At 39.5% G+C, this 17900-nt stretch overlaps 1 protein-coding gene and 1 long non-coding RNA gene across 8 annotated transcripts in view; one reads left to right on the top strand and one right to left on the bottom strand.

The window, feature by feature from the left end:
* LOC110259931 (uncharacterized) overlaps nt 1–17900 on the bottom strand; it is a 563371-nt gene that overhangs the window by 208949 nt on the left and 336522 nt on the right. The window contains exon 7 of one of the 6 annotated variants that reach the window (XR_014840784.1): nt 14432–14485. The exons of the other annotated variants lie outside the window; for them this stretch is intronic. This is a non-coding gene — a long non-coding RNA (uncharacterized LOC110259931). The remainder of the gene's footprint in view (nt 1–14431; nt 14486–17900) is intronic. 6 annotated transcript variants of the gene reach the window in all.
* SHISA9 (shisa family member 9) overlaps nt 1–17900 on the top strand; it is a 545216-nt gene that overhangs the window by 516767 nt on the left and 10549 nt on the right. Inside the window, exons 4-5 of one of the 2 annotated variants that reach the window (XR_014840776.1) lie at nt 9262–11205; nt 11982–12061. The gene's annotated coding sequence lies outside the window, so the exon portion shown is untranslated. Of the gene's footprint in view, nt 1–9261; nt 11206–11981; nt 12062–17900 lie in introns of those variants that run through there. The other variant, XR_014840775.1, reaches the window with a different exon arrangement.

Here is a 17900-nt window from a genome sequence, read left to right as displayed (position 1 = left end):
CCATGACAACGAGTCCTAGTCAATTTCTTTCCAAGGAGGGGAAAAGCAAAAGTCAAACAGAGCTTCGATGGGAACATTCTGTGGGCAAACACCATGGCCAGTGTGCCCGGGCCTCTGTGTTCTCACTGGGTGAATCACTCCTGGAATTGGAGCTGGGAGGCGGGCCAGGTTCCTAAACAGATAACGTGAATGGTGCTCTTGGAGAACCTTTGGATCACTTTGAAAATGAATCCTTTTTCCTTCAAATTCTGAGATCCTAAGTGAGCAGATTAGAAATCAAAGGGGAGAAAGAGATGAAGGTTCCTGGCTAGGGGGCTTAGAGCATCCCAGCTTTCTTCTTAGGCTGACATCATCTCGTTTCACCTCTCCTGCCCATTCTCTGCCAAAGTCTGGTCTGTTTGAAGACTGTCAAATCCCTAAAGAATGTAGACTCCAAAGAGTCAGGGGCCAAGGTAAACTATCCCCCACTGTATAGACAGTGCCAAAGACGGCCTGACTCATAGTGCACACTTATGAATTATTGATCAATTAGTCAATTGATTGCAGACAACACAGTGCCAAAGAAGGTCTGACTCACAGTGCACACTCAACGAATTATTGATCAATTAGTCAATTGATAGCAGATAACACAAGCAACGATCTGGTTTGGGTTGAATACGTGTGTTTCCAATCCAATATTTGATCATTTGAAGCAGAATTTTTTTTTCTCTTTTTTTGCTTTTCAGGGCTGCACTTATGGCATATGAAGTTCCCAGGCTAGGGGTTGAACTGGAGCTGCAGCTGCCAGCCCATACCACAGCCACATCAACATGGGATGTGAGTTACTTCTGCAAACCTACACCACAGCACACGGCAATGCCAGATTCTTAGCAAGGCCAGGGATTGAACCCACAGCCTCATGGACACCAGTCAGGTTTGTTACCACGGAGCCACAACAGGAACCCCTGAAGCAGAATATTTTGACGCCTCTAGGAGGTGACATTCAAGCTGAGATTTAAATGACAAAAAAAGCAGTAAGTTAATAATGAAAAACAATTTCAGACAAAAGAAATAACAGATTTGAGGGTGGGAAACAGAGTATCTAAGAAAGAGCTAGAGGCATCTGTGGCTACAAAGAAATGGAAAATGGAGAGAGTATAAGATTGGAGGGACAGAAGGTGCCAGCTCCTGTAGTGATGAGATGGAATCAAAATTTTATTCAAAGTATCATTCAAAGCCATTGAAAGATTTTAAGGGCTCCCCTAAGATCTGCCTTTTCTACTTCTCCCAACCAAATGCTCCTAAAGACTCTTTGCTACTTAGTCTTATAGACAAGCATGCATCTTGTAGAAACAAGGCATGCTGGCAGATTGCAGGGTTGAGATATGTTTTATCTTTGTTTTATATTAAAAAGGATTCTGTTGGAAAATAAAAAAAAAGAGATTTTAAGGAAAAAGAAAAAGGAAATAAAAAAAGATACGTCATTCACTTGGTGTCCCCAATGCTTGGCACATAACAGGTGCTCAGAAATGGGAGGAATGAGCTGAGATAATGCATATAAAGTGCTTCTGAAACAATGGAGTGTTTCAGAATTGACAGTCATCATCATTTGGAGGAGAATTAGACCCTGCCTCCAATATCATTCTCTTAGATCACAAAGCTATTACAGACTTCTGGATCATGGGGTTGACAATCTAGAGGCACCTGAATCTTTTCTGTTAAAATAATTTCAAGCCATGTCAAGATGCATGGTTGCAACAGTGCCGGCCAGACTCCAGGAGAAATTTCCATGAAGAATTCTCTCCTGGCCACCCCAGGAGAGTGCGGAACAGCGAGATCAAGAAGGGAGATGGTAATAGATTTGCCCTGACCCCTGATACATTCTGATGAGGTCATGATTCCTTCACTGACTCCCATTCCTCCAATAGCTCACCCTTATTATATTCACTGGGAGATGTCACCTGGGATGCAAGATGTGACAACCAAAGTGGGAGGAGTCAGGGAGCCATAGGGAGCAGTGGAAACAGCGTACTCTACATAGCACTTAATGTGCTGCTTCTGACAAGGGAACGACTACACACCCTGTTAGAGAATCCATGAATAAATACCCTCTGCAGCATTAGTGGAATCGCTCTTCTGCCCACATGCTATAGATCGCCACCAGGCTTCAGAAATATGACTGGAATCAGGGTATGTTAATCAGGCATCCATCAAAAAGTCTGAAGGAGGGAGGTCTAACTGCACCTAGGTGGACAATTAGGGAGATAGAAAATCCACCCAGCCTATCAGCAAATACCAAGCCTGTCTAAGCCTTTGTTTATTTTTGAGAAAATGGAAGAAGAATTTTAAAAATCAACAACAACCTGAGGTCTAGGAAACAATTTCCTACCATAAAAAAGCATGGAACAATGCACAGGAAGTGCACACATTTTAAAAAGATTTACTGAGAAAAAGAAGAAAGTTTTAAAGAGCATCTGGTGTGCTCTCAAATTCAAGGAAACATGAACTTATAGGGAAATGGTTAAATAAATGGAGGTATGGCCATATGGTAGAATATTATGCAGCCAATAAAAACCATGTTTTCAAAGACTAAATAATGATATGGAGAAATGCTAACAATAGAATGTTATATTTTCAAAGTGGAATTTAAAAACAATGAATGCCAAAGAATCCCAATCTGTGCATGAATGTTCATAGCAGCTTTATTCATAATAGCAAAAAAAAAAAAAAAAACAAAAACAAAAACAAACAAACCTGGAAGCAGCTCAAATATTCTCCAGTGGGTGAATGTTTATATAAACTCTGGTCCACCCATGCACTGATACATACAGCATCCTGGATGTGTCTCAAGGGCATTATGAATAGTAAAATAAGGCATTATGAACAGTAAAATAAGTTAAGCCCAAGAGGTTATATTCTGCATGATTCGTTTATGTAACATTTTTTAAATGACAACACTTTAGAAACAGAAATAGATTAGTGGTTGCCAAGGTACAAGGATGGAGGTGTGAATGTAAGAGGTAGCATGAGAGAGTGTCTTCCTTTGTTGTGATGGAACAGTTGTGTATCTTGATTGTAGTAGTGGTTCCATAAGATCATCTTATTCCACGGGATAGGACTGCATAGAAGTATATACATACACACACAGATAAATGCATGTTAAAAATGGTGAAAACTTAGTAAAATCTGTGTCTAGAAAACAGTATTTTGGAGTTCCCATTATGGCTCAGCAGGTTAAGAACCCAATGCAGTATCTGTGAGGATGCAGGTTCAAATCCTGGCCTTGTTCAGTGGGTTAAGATTCAGCGTTGCCACAAGGTGTGGCATAGGTCTCAGATGTGGCTCAGATCTGGCGTTGCTGTGGCTGTGGCATAGGCCGGCAGCTGCAGCTCTGATTCGACCCCTAGCCAAGGAACTTCCACATGCGCAGGTGCAGCCACAAAAAGAAAAAGAAAATAGTATTTTACAAATGTCAATTTCTTGGTCTGCTATTATGTTAAAGTTCTATGAGGTGGCACCACTGGCAGAAACAAAGTGAAGGGTCCATAGGACTCTATGTGCTATTTTTGCAACTTTGTGAGTCTACAATTATTTCAAAATAAAAATTTAAAAAATGTATACCAAAGAAATTCAAAATTTTTGACTAAAATACTCAATTAAAGTAGCAGTGATTTTTTTTCTGGTTAATGGGATAGTCGTAATTTTATATTCTTCTATATGCTTTTCTGTATGCCTTAAAACTTCTGAAGTAAATATACATTACTTTTTTTTTTTTTTTGGCTGCACCTTCAGCACACAAAAGTTCACAGGCCAGGGATGGAACTCGTGCCACAGCAGTGACAATGTCCAGATCTTTAACTGCTAGACCACTAGGGAACTCACAATATATGTTATTTTTAGATTCTGAAAAGAACTTATCAATTCAAAGTGTAGTGGCTGAAATAAAATATTTGATCAATGAATAGTATTCAAGGTAAAATACACATGACAGTGTTATAAAAAGGTAATTGGGAGAAAGAAGGGCAGAGAAGAAAATGTCCTGAGGAAACATAGAAATACTGGGAGCCACACGGCACTATGGTGCAGGGGAAATGGGCCCAACTAGTATCCATAAGGATGCGGGTTCAATCCCTGGCCTCGATGGGTGGGTTAAGGATGCAGCGTTGCTGTGAACTGCAGTGTAAGTCACAGATGCAGCTCAGATCCTGCATTGCTATGACTGTGGTATAGGCTGCAGCTCCAATTTGACCCCTAGCCTGGGAACTTTCATGTGCCTTGGGTATGGCCCTAAAAAGCAAACAATACAAAACAAAACAAAACAAAAGATATGGAAATATTGCAAAGAAATACAAAATGCAACAGCAAAATTAAATCGTACATTGAAAACATACGGAATGCTAGAGACACTAAGCACTGATGTGTAGCACAAACAAATCTAGTCCAGAATGCAATATCAAAGACTAAAGATATGAAATGCTAAGAGATATAACAGACTGTAAGACCAAACATGGAGAGTCAACCTACCACTGATGTTTCTTAAAAAAGCAATCATAAAAAATATGACGAAACAGTAATCAGAGAGAGAAAACAGCCAAACACCTTCCAGATTTATGACCTGAATTTGCAATTCTAATAGATACATTGAATGACACCATCCAGAAACAACCTAATAATGTTTTAGAATTTTAGGGAGAAAATTTTAAAATCCTATATGCAGCCAGGCAGAAAACAAAATATCTTTAAAAATGGTTTACTGGAGTTCTCTTGTGGCGCAGCAGGTTAAGGATCCAGTGATGTGACTGCAGGGGCTTGGGGCACTGCTATGGCAAGGGTTCAATCCCTGGCCCAGGAATGTCCACATGCCATGAGCGTGGCCCCCCAAAACGGTTTATCTAGGAAGATTAAACCAACAAACTGATCCCAAATTTTCTTCTGCATCATCAAGATTTGAAGAAGAAAGATTATGACCAAAGAACTGCAATCTCCCAAAGCAATGCTACAATCATCCTAAATAAGGGACAACAGGCACTTGATAAAAATCAACTCACTCCATTACTCACAAAAGCTTAGTGCAGAGAATAAAATGAACATTGAACGTGCCTCCATACAATGTTCTAATTCCCTTAAGCCAATGGTTAACATAACACATGGAGATATTTCCATTAACATTCCATTAACATTAAAAATAAGACAAGGAAGCCCGCAACTATTTATTAATGTGCCGGATATTCTAATCTAGCCAATGGGTCATGAGAAATAAAGCAGTAGGAAAATTCACTACTTCTTCCATAAGCAATGATTACTTACTTAGAGAAAAAAATGAGCTGGACAAAATGGAAATAATAAGTATGTTTTGAGGATGGATGAGTTGCAAAATTAATACATCTATATTTTCCTAAATATCTGAAATAAAGGAATAAGAAAATGCAAAAAGTTGATTTACAGCAGCAATAATAAAATGAAATAAAAACATCCAGAACTAATGGGCAACACACACATACACCCCATCTAATGGCATGTGAAGTGTTTTTCTAAACAATTTTTTTCTAATTTATTTATTTTTATTTTACTTTTTAGGGCCACACCTGTAGCATAAGGAAGTTCCCAGGCTAGGGGTCAAATCAGAGCTGCAGCTTCCAGCCTACACCACAGCCACAGCACTGTGGGATCTGAGCCGCGACTATAACCTGCACCACAGGTCACCATAATGCCAGATCCTTAACCCACTGAGTGAAGCCAGGGATTGAACCTGTGGCCTCATGGATACTAGTTGGGTTTGTTACCCCTGAGCCACAACAGGAAGTCCAATTTTTTCCTAATTTAAATACAACAAACATAAAAATCAAATGTGTTTACTTAGGGGTAGTTGATAAAAATTTCTGTAAATTGTATTTTATATTGCAAATATTATATCACTGTTCACGAAAACATGGGTCTTCATAGCTTTGTTATTTGAAATACAATATACATCTACAAAAGGTTTTTTAAAAAAGAAGTCATGGCTGGGGTATATACATAAAGATTTAAAGACCTCAACATGCCATTTTTCCTGAATAAGAAAACTTAATATTATTAAAATATCACTTCTTCTAAAATTAATGTCTTTAATTTAACACAAACCAGAATTCTAAAAAGGATTGTGCAGAACTTAATAAAATTATTCTAAAGTTCATGTGAAAATATGAGATGAGACTGACCAAGATTTTTGGAGGTATATAAGAGGTGTAAAATGAGGGGTATCATTACCTGCTAGATACTAAATTTCTTTTTTTCTTTTTTTGTCTTTTGACCTTTTTGGGCCACACCCACGGCACATGGAGGTTCCCAGGCTAGGGCTCTAATCGGAGCTATTTCTGCCAGCACACACCAGAGCCACAGCAACGCCAGATCCGAGCTGCGTCTGTGACCTACAACACAGCTCATGGCAACGCCAGATCCTTAACCCACTGAGCGAGGCCAGGGATCGAACTCACAACCTCATGGTTCCTAGTCGAATTCGTTTCTGCCACACTACGACAGGAACTCCTAGATATTAAATTTCTAATAAAATACTACATAAAATAGCAATACAAGATACAATAAATTATCTATTTGTTACAGAAGAAAAGAAGTCTTGGCCTGAAAACACACACCAAAATAGATTACAATCAGATTAAAATATTAGGTGCAAATATATAAATAAAACCATAGGAGTTCCCATCGTGGCGCAGTGGTTAACGAATCCGACTAGGAACCATGAGGTCGCGGGTTCAGTCCCTGCCCTTGCTCAGTGGGTTAACGATCCGGCGTTGCCGTGAGCTGTGGTGTAGGTTGCAGATGCGGCTCGGATCCCGCATTGCTGTGGCTCTGGCGTAGGCCGGTGGCTACAGCTCCGATTCAACCCCTAGCCTGAGAACCTCCATATGCCACGGAAGCAGCCCAAGAGATAGCAGCAACAACAACAACAAAAGACAAAAGACAAAAAGACCAAAAAAAAAAAAAAAAAAAAACCATAAAAATGTGTAGACAAATATTTATTTTCTATCTGAAAAAACCTATAAGCAACAGAAGAATCACAAAGCAAACATTCAACAAATCCAATAATCCAATGCTTATTTAAATTATAAACAGCATAAAAGTAAAAAGGCAAATTAAAGATAAAGCAGATAAATGTGTTATACTTTGTATATAAATCCATTTCAAAATTAAAATTCAGTAGAAAAAAATGGCCAAATGACATTAATGGATTGTTCAGAGCAAAAACTCAAATGACAAACTGATGGACAAAACCAGGTTTCTTACTATAAAGATAAACAAATGAAAAAATAAGCTGCCTCTTTTTTCTACCAAATACAGAGAAAAGCTTTAAGGTGGCGTCTGGTCAAATCTGATGTAGATGAAGTGACAAGGTCCGCTCTACACACTGAGGGTGGCGAGGTAAATTAGAACAAAGTTTGCAATAAACAAGTTGGAAATATATTTCACAAGTCTTAAAAATATTCAATCTCCCAGTAACACTTCCAAAAATCTTCCTTAAGAAAGTACTCATGGATGGAGCTCCCTGGTGGCTCAGCAGGGTAAGGACCTGTCATTGTCACTGCTGTGGCACAGTTTCAATCCCTGGCCTGGGGATTTTTGCATGCTGCAGGTACAGCAGAGAGAAAGAAAGGAAGAAAGAGGAAAGGAAAGAAAAAAGAAAGAAAGACAGACAGACAGACAGACTACTCAAAATACTCATGGACTTGTGCTTCAATGTCCAACACAAATCTACAAATTGTGATACATGGGGAGAAAAAAGCCCATAAAAAGTATTTTAAAATGCCGGCTTTTATCTCTGGGTGCTGGGGTTATGGGTGATTCTTATTTTCTCCTTTCTGTCTTTTTGGTATTATATAAATTCTCTACACTATGTTTGTACTGCTTTTATAATCAGAAAAATCCATGCTATTTTTGAAGAAAGCACAATCTTAAGAGGTCATAGTGACTTTGCACTATTTGTCCTCTGCTCATCAAGAGGAATAAACTCTTTGATTTTGGCCCAGGGCACTTTGAACATATGAGTACAAACCCACTAAAGGTTTCTTCTGAGACAATTTCAGTGCAGTTGCTCTCAGTCAGGGCATCTGACAACTTTCAGACCTTCTGTCCCTTCACAGGGTCAGTGCATTCATCCATCCACCAACACATGCCTGGAACAATGACTGAGCAGGGACCCTGTGTGTGGCACTGTGCTCAGTGTCACACATGTAGCCTTCAGAAGTTTCTCATCCCAAAGGAGTGCTTCGGGCAGAAAGGCGGGCATGCAAACAAAGCGTGACGTATGATGTGATGTGATGCCGTGTGATGGAACAGATGCCACCCAGAGGCATGAACACTGTCGGGGGGTGGGGGATGGAGGACCCAACACCCAGCACCAGGATTTTCAGGGAAGGAAATAACATTTGATCTGGGTCTTAAAGGATGAAGAACCCATGTGGATGCATGAGGCAGGCAGGGTATTCCAAGCACAGCAATGGCGGGGAGCAGGGGAGGGGGGCGGAGAGGGAGGGAGGGAGAAGAAGAAGAGAAATGGATATTAGGTCACCACTGGGTATCCTAAAAATTGTAAAATGTGTGGGAGGGATTAGGGTTCTTTGCTCCTAGGTCACAGAAACTGACTCTAACCAACCAAGGGAGAAAGAGAGCTTGCTGGAAGAATGTAGGGTAGCTCTAAGAATCACCAAGAAGTTTAAACAACTAGGGAGAGAAAGAACAGCTTCAGAGATAGACTGGTCCCCTCTGGAAGCTGCAGCAGGATCTGTGCTCAATTGAGTCTCACTCAAGACTCAATTCCATGAAGGAAAGCTTTGAAGGGTCTAACATAAATGATATAGCCACCCCCTGCTCCTGGAGGTCTTTTTTTTTTTAATTGTTGTATAGTTGATAACATTATGTTAGTTTATGATGTACAGCAAAGTGATTCAGTTATACATACGTACGTACGTGTGTGTGTGTGTTTCCATTATGGTTTTTTATACAATACTGACAATAGTTCTCTGTGCTCTGTAGTTAAGATCTTGTTGTTTATCTCTTTTATATATAGTAGTGTGTATCTGCTAATCCCAAGCTCCTAATTATTAATCCCTCTCCTCCTCCCCACAGATTTGTTTTCTATATGTGTGTATCTGTCTTTTTTTCAGAGATAAGTTCATTTGTGTCATGTTTTAATTCCACCCCTGGCATTTTTATGACAAGGCACACAATTCACATAAAGCAATGTAATGCTCAGACACACAATAAATTTTTTCTTTCCTTCCCTTACAGTACGCAAACTGTGGTAAGACCCACACCTGTTTCATTGGGATGTACAAGAGGAAAATGACAATCGGAAAGCACACACCATTTATGTGCCATGCGGCTGAAAGGACCACAACTATGGATTCCTTTCCTGAAATTTCCAGCACCCTGCAGTCCCTGGGCAGAAAGTGGCCCCACATGGAAAGCTCAGGCTTGCTCTTCAAGCTGCTGGGAACACTGCTCTAAGCCAAACCCGAAAATAATTGCATTAGTCACAATCCAAAGCACTGAGCAGAAACAAAAAGAAATCAAAATTAACTTCAGTGCCTACAGTGACAGCAGCAATTAAGGTGACAAGATTATGGAAATCATTGCCATCAATGGAGATATTTGCCTAAGGGGGAAAATAACTGGTGATACAGAGGACTGAGAAATGAAGGTATTTTGGTTGTGGCATGAGGAAACCCATCGCTCACAACATATGGACCACCAGCCCTCGGGGGATTCAAAATGGGCATTTCTCCACATGTTCTGTCCCCGATATGTGCCAAGATCTTTAAGTAATCACCTCTGGTTCTCACAACAACTCTACAAAAGGTATTATTGTTTCCGTCTTACGGATGAAGAAACTGAGTCACCGAAAGTTTCAATAAATTACCCAAGTTCACGTTGATGGAAAGCAACAGAACCAAGATTAGAATTAAGTAGAATCAAGGTCTTTCTTAACTGAGACCCATACCACTGCCCTGTGCTTTTAGATAACACTTCAGATAATCAGATAAGGTCAGTCTCATTCTCCCACCCCCCGCCCCGGCCCGCTGCTTTTTGATCTGTGCCCATGTGCTAGGAACTATACAAAGGGTGTTGGATGGAGTTTGGAATGTTCCATGACCTGCCCATTTTTTTCCTCTCTTTCTGCTTTCTGGGGTGTGCCATTGCGAGTGATGGCTAAAGAACTCGCGATTATGCCAAACAGACCCAAGCACAAGAGAAGAGCATCCTGTTCTGAAATCTCAGGAAAGATAAACTGCAGCTTGCTGTGCACAATGACAAAAACAATCATTAAAGTCCAAGGGCTTGGCATAAGGGAGCCTAAACAGCCCTGAGAAGCTCTTTGTCTTTCTGCGCCCCCCCTCCCTGGCCCCCTCTCCCCAGAATGGTGCCCTTCTGGGGGCTTTATATATCCTTATTGATCCCGGCCATGGAGGCCTGGGGTAATGGAGACACAAGCTGGCCTGGAGAAAACTTGCTTTTATCAGGATAACAATGAGGAAGTGTTCTGGGCTAATTATATCACTCAGGCCAATTTGGGGCAAATGTGAATGCTCTGAGAACAAGGAAGCAGGAACAGTTACCAAGTCTTCCTGTGTGTGGCAGAGGGCAAACCAATAACAACAATGGCAATAACAATAATCTTCATCGCTAAAACGCGGTGTGTTTTACAGTCTGTAATCTCTCTCCACTAAACATATTTTGACTTCTGAGCCAGTCATCCTGTTTTCTGTGGGACTCCAGAGAAATGCAGAGAAGGCAGAGTCAGACCTGCGTTTAGTAACTGGGGAAATTGTATCAGATTCATGTCAAGAGGCTCCTCTAACGATATCAATATAAGAGCACAATCTCGTCTTAAAGGAACACACTGCGGTCTGGGCCTGTCCAGGGCAGAAAGCATTGTTCCCATGTCTGTGGCAAGAGACATATGACCCATCTTTTTCAGAGACTTTTTTTTAAAAAAATGATGCCCATGGCCAAGTTATTGGTACGTAGGTCTAGGTACTCTGAGAGACAGAAAAGCTTTGGCAAAAAAGATGGTAGATTAGCAGCGACTTCCAAAGACTTAGCTAAAACAAGAAGTAAATAAGTAAATACTAGGACACGAAAGCCATTCTGCCTTAAGTAAGTATCCACCTCCCCTGGTGAAGGAGAGAGTGGAGATTCATCAAGTTCTTTTTTTTCAGGGCCGTACCCGCAGCATATGGAAATTCCCAGGCTAGGGGTCTAATCAGAGCTGTACCTGCTGGCCTATGCCACACCCACACCAACACAGGATCCAAGCCACGTCTGTGACCTACACCACAACTCATAGCAACGCCGGATCTTTAACCCACTGAGCAAGGTCAGGGATCGAACCTGCATCCTCATGGATGGTAGTCAGATTTATTAACCACTGAGCCACAACAGGAACTCCCGTCAAGTTCTTTTTTTATTCATTCATTCATTCACCCATGCATTCACTCATCAACTACTATGTTCTAGGCACTGTTTAAGGTGCTTGGAAACATCAATAAACAACAATAAAAAGACAATGATCCCTGATTGGGGTGTTTTGCATTTCCACAGATATTTAGGGGGAGAGGGTGTGCAAAAAAATAATAAGAGTAATACAAAGCCCATCATACAGTGTGTTCACAAGTGACAAGTACAGTGCAAAACCAAAAGGAAATCATGGGAGAGGAGATAGATTGGGGGTGTCATGAGGAGGAATGGGTTGAAATTTTAAATAGGATGGATTCAGAGAAAATGTAACTTTGAGCAAAAGAGTCCATGGAGGAGTTCCCGTCGTGGCGCAGTGGTTAACGAATCCAACTAGGAACCATGAGGTTACGGGTTCGATCCCTGGCCTTGCTCAGTGGGTGAAGGACCCGGCATTGCTGTGAGCTGTGGTGAAGGTTGCAGATGCAGCTCGGATCACGCGTTGCTATGGCTCTGGCGTAGGCTGGTGGCTACGGCTCCGATTCGACCCCTAGCCTGGGAACCTCCATATGCCGCGGAAGCAGCCCTAGAAAAGGCAAAAAGACAAAAAAGAAAAAAAAAAAAAAAAAAAAAAAAAGAGTCCATGGAATGACATGTGGATGACCAGTCTGAATAGCAAATGGAAGAGTTTTATAGTGGGAGCGTGCTTGGCTTGATTAAACAAAAAATAAAGAACACAGTGGGGTTAGAGAGCTTATGATTCAGGAAGTCTGAAAGACCCAGGAATCTATGTTTTTAATAAGTAGCCTAGGTGATTCCCATGTCAGGGGTTCCAGAACCAGAACCAGGTGTTTTGAGAAACACCACTCAGGGCCAAACACCTGCGTGTCGGCGGGTTTACCAGAAGTCTCCTTCTGGGATAGGAACTCACACATAATGACAGGAGACAGCTGTAGGGAGACGCCAGACCCTATACCAGGCTGGGCCGATTCCCATGTCTGAATCACCCCTAACCAGGGGCCAGAGCAGCAAAGCAATATTGTGGTCAAGTCTGGGTGTTTGCAGGCTAGAACTCAAGTTTGCTTCCTGCTACCCACAGCCTAGTCCAAAAAAAATTCTTTTCCAAAGCTGTTTCTTAGGTGCTCAGAGAATTTTAATGATATTTATTATTTTCTGATTACAAATATAATGCATGCTTATGGTAGAAATTACCACCAAGCATAATAAAAAAAACAAATTGTTTTTGGTTCCCACTCCTCCAGGGTAACTACCAATAATTGTTTCTCTTCATATCACACTCCCCGCCCCTTCCCAATCTCTCTTAACCTTTGTTTCCTTTTCTGTTGTGTGGGGATAAAAATAACCTACCCTTCAGGGTCATATAATGGATGCTTAATAAACCACATTACGCCTACTGTTATTCAACTTTGATTGCGTTTATTTTTTCCACTTGACATTCTATAATGAGTATTTTCCAAGTGTCATTAACCACTCTTCAAAAACATGATTTTTAATGGCTGCATATTATGCCATCATTTAATGAACTATAATTTACTTAACTATCCTGATATTGAGCATTGAAGTGTTTTCTAATACTTTTTCTATTAGAAATAACACTGAGTGTTTAAATCTTTTCCTACCTTGCTGCTTCCCTTAGGATAGACTTTCAGAAAAGGTATGGAAGGACAGAAAGTATAAACATTTTCAGGCTTTAATATATGCTGCCAAATTATTTTCCCGGGGGGTGGGGTGGAGGAGAGAAGTATGTATCCCATTATCATCACCAACATTAAAGATTACCTATAATTTAACGCCTATATCAGAAATGAATATGTGTCAGCATAATAACTGTGAGAGTCGTGAAAAGATACAATCCACAACAGATCTTTAAAATTATCGAGCCTTCTGGGTTTATACAGTGCATTCAAATCTGTAAGGAAGAGACTTGAAATCCTGATCATTTTCTAACCACTGCTCACTTTCTAAGAGACCTCCATTAGTGGAAAGACATCATTTCTCATGGGCAAGTTTCTAATATTAGTCCATATCTTGAAAAATCTTCCACTCTTTTGGTCCCTATTGCTAAATTCCAATCATCCTGAAGGGGATTGATAATTGTGGCAAATACACAAAATGATTGCTACCTGCAGAGGCAATCACTTCCAACATCAGCAGAACTGATGAGCAATTCATTATCAAGGATTTAATTGCTATAAACCTGGGAGGAAAGGGGATTTCTCGTATGATTTCCCGGATTTCATGTGTCCAACCCTGCTTGGCTCCAAATTGGTTTTCATAAAGGGGAATTTGAAATCAGGCATGAGGGTAATTACACAATGGAAAGTGCAGTTGAAATATTTGCATAACCTGTCTTGAACCTGAGATGTTAACTTTAAATGGGATGTTGCATCCATGAGTGGGATAGAATCTTCTTTGGTGATTATAGCAATACTGGCACAGGCCTATAGTTGAATGCAAAATACAATGCAGAAATGCAAAAACACTGGTTAAAAATACTGTGTAATCTATGAAGAGGCAGTGTGGTTTAATGGCTAGAATTGGAACTATGGATTTGGATTATCTGGACCCAAAGACTGCCTTTGTTCCCCAGTTCTTACTGAGTGAACTTAAATACAGTAGGCATATCTTCCACAAGTCTCAACAGAAATGATGAAGATGGGAGGTCCCATTGTGGCTCGGCGGTAATGAACCAGACTAGGATCCAGGAGGATGCGGGTTCAATTCTTGGCCTTGCTCAGTGAGTTAAAGTTCCCGCATAGCCGTGAGCTGTAGAGTAGGTCATAGATGCGGCTCAGATCCTGTGTTTCTGTGGCTGTGGCACAGACCAGTGGCTACAGCTCCCCACCCCCCCAGCCTGGAAACTTCCACATGGCACAAGTGCGACTTTAAAAAGACAAAAAAAAAATAATAATAATAATCATACTAAAAAAAAGAGAGACAGAGAGAGAAGAGAAAAAAAAGAAATGATGAAGATCGTGCCTACCTTATATGGTTACTGTGAAGATGATCGGAGAATATCCTCAGGCTTGGGGCCCACCTAAAGTAAATTAATATTATTCCTAAGATACCCTGAAGGTTTTCTTCACTATCTACATTTGACTTTGTCCATTGACCTCAGGTATTCTCTCCACCAAGAACTATTTTTCAAAATTGTTAGATCTTCAAGTTTAAGAAATTACCATGAGGAAAAGTGAACCATGTGTTAAATTTTGCTTTCTCTAGGTATCCATGCCTGGAGAAAATCTAATTGTCTGTGCAGGCAGAGACACCACTTACAGGTGTCATTTTGCCTTATTTTTGCATGACACTATTGTGAGTTAGGGTTCGAATCCTAGATCTTCATTTGTTAGCCATGTGATTTAGGGCACATGAGCTCTCTAAGCTTCATTTTTCCTCACCCTGTAAAATGAGGCTAGTAGTAATCCTGACTTCACCTTACTATGATGGCTGCACATATTAAGTGCTCAAATCATGCTGAATCTTATTATTATTTACTAATTATTTACTTTACTAATAGGAAAGAAGCTGAGACTCATTCAGATAAGTTAATGTCCTAGGATCACAAAATTAATTCGCCTAATTCCAAAGACCATATCCACTGTATTTGTGTGATAATAATTCATTCATTCTCATAATCTCATCAATTAAACAAAATTATAACTTCTAAACAGCTTTCTTACCAAGCAGACAAGTACAATGTAACAAGTGCATTGTGTTGAAAATAATGCCTTTGTTTACTCATTTTTGCTTTTATTGTACAGCTGTTTTAGCCTAGGAATGATGGCTTTAACATAATATATCTTCGTTAAGTAGTAGTCATCATTTTTATATTTTATCATTTCAGCCCAAAGAAGCAAAAATGATGAATGACAGTTTTGCTGTATGGGTTCCTCATCAAGAAATGTTAAGTTTTCTGTTGAGGTTTTACAATATAAAAAATTAGTTTAGAGGTTACCTTCTCTGCAATCAAGGACCTTTGTCTACTTTAACCTGGGAACTAAATATTGTAGTAGAACTCATTAACACATGGGTTCATAACACTATGCTTGCAATTTGTGCAGCAAACACTAGGGGGCATTAATCTCTGCCTGCACAGACAATTAGATTTTCTCCAGGCATGGATACCTAGAGAAAGCAAAATTTAACACATGGTTCACTTTTGAGGCACATCACTACATTAGTCATGTTTCTTGGTTAAAGACAAAACTTTAGTTAATGTTCATAAATTAAGACTACTAATAAATCAACTAATGATAGTCCAGATTGTAGTTATAGCCAAATAAAGTCTCTTATAAGCTGAAATCCGACCCTTGTCAGATTTCCCTTTTAGGGAAATTGGCCTTTGATATGAGACCCTATTGCTAACATGTGGAATCCTCACATAGTTGTGAAAGGCAAAACATTATTTTGAACAAAGAAGCAGAAATGCATAGAATAAATGAAGGAGACCTCAAGTTTAAGATCACAAATTATAATATAAGGAGAATTAAATGGATACTACTTATCTATGGTCTGCCTGCATTCAGCATTTTTCATATATAGAATTTTTTGCTTGCAATGAAGGTGAGGTAACAGGGAACAGACTTATATTCCTACTTAAAACACCTAAGAAACTTGATGTAATAAGGGAAACATCTGTTTTCAGATACTGGACATCAGGCAGTGCAATACAGTGATCCCTGAAATTAAAAAAAAAAAAAAATCAAATAAGTCCCCAAAATTGTCCCAATTTCCTACTGGAGAGAGATTTCAGGCCACAGTGTTGGGAAATTCAGGTGAAGCCTAGTGACGTGAGTTGAAATGGAGCTGTAAATTCAGAGACCAAGGTGATTAAGGAGTTAACAGGACAGAGTAGTGGAGAGTTGCCAGAGAGAGAGAGATGGGGGGGGCTAAAGATCACTCTTAAGTCCTATGATCACTATTGATCAACACATTAGGTGAGAAAACTACCAAAGCCTAGAGGCAGAATCACCTGAAAGTAGCATAAGGAATCATTCTGAGTTCACAAAAAGCCTGAACAAGTTCCTTTATCTGCCAACCAGAGCAGAAACCCTCAGTTTTTTTGCAGTATTGGGTAAAGTACTCAGAAAGATATTGCCTTGGAAGTGGGGTACAATGAGCCCTAAAGCCTGCTCTAGTCACCCCTAACAAAACTGAAAAGCCTCAAAAGGATCTAAATATTCCCAAGTATCTTAATTACATCCTAGAACAAAGCTCAAGAATATTTATGGAAATACAAAATTACCTAAAACTCAAGAAGCTAAAATCACAATGTCTAGCATCCAAACAAAAATTACCAGGCATTCAAATATACAGGAAAATATGACCCATAATGAGAAGAAAAGCATAATCAAAACATACTTGGAAAAGATACATATGATAGAAGCACTAAACAAGTATATTAAAACAGTCATAACTGTATCCCATAGGTTCAGGAATGTAGAAGAAAAATTGAGCATATTAGGTAGAGACTTGGAAGACACATAAAAGACCTAAACTGAACTTCTAGAGATGAAAATTACACTGGAGGAAATTGACATAGAATTAGACATTGCAAAAGAAGGTTTGTGAAATTGAAGACATAGCAATAGATATCTTCCAAACTGGCAGGTAAAGAAAAATGAACAAAATTAAAATAAAGCATGTGAGTTGCAATCATTTTCCATTGGCTTAATTTATATATGTGTAGTTAGAGACCCCAAAGGGTGGGGAAGAGAAAAATATACTTGCAGAAATAATGACAAAAATTATATATATAAAGGAAAACTATAAACCCAGTGAGCCAAGAAGCTCAACAAAACTAATTACATGACATATGAAGAAAATGGTTCCAAGATGTATCATAGTTAGCTTGTTTAAAACCAGTGATAAATAGAAAATCATAAAAGTAGCTAGAGAGATAAGACACATTACATACAAAGGAACAAAGATGTGAATGTCAGTAACCTTCTAGTAAGTAGCAATGTATCCAAGAAAACAGTGGAGCAACATCTTTAAAGTATTTTGGGGTGGGGGGACTGTCAGCCTAGAGATTCTATACCCAGTGAGAAAACCTTTCAAAAATGAAAATGAAATCATTTCTTAGAAATGCAAAATCCAAATAATTCAGCAGAAGCAGATTGGCACTAGGAGAAATGTTTAAAAGAATTCCTTCAAGCAGAAGAAAAATGATTTCTGATGGAAATCTGGGATGAATGAAGAGAACTAGAAATGGTAATTTCTTGAACAAAAAATGTGATTTTTCCTTGTATTTTAAATTTCTCTGACATAACTGCCTGTCTTAAAACAAATCTAATAATACTCACAAAGATCTGTTATGTGGAAATCAGTGTCCTCGTTTTAGAGATAAAGAAAACAGACTCATAGAAAAGTACTCATCCAGGGTCACAGGTATGTATGAGGAAGAGAAAAATACCACTTCCCAGAAATTGTATATGGTTCTGACTACAGAA

This window comes from Sus scrofa, chromosome 3 (genome assembly GCF_054392235.1).
Source record: "Sus scrofa isolate SSC_HxYL_T2T_F1_AM1 chromosome 3, Sscrofa_HxYL_maternal_Yorkshire_Landrace_v2.0, whole genome shotgun sequence".
NCBI classification, from domain to species: Eukaryota; Metazoa; Chordata; class Mammalia; order Artiodactyla; family Suidae; genus Sus; species Sus scrofa.
Note: the sequence above shows the minus strand (reverse complement) of the source record. Positions and strands in the feature narration are given on the sequence as shown.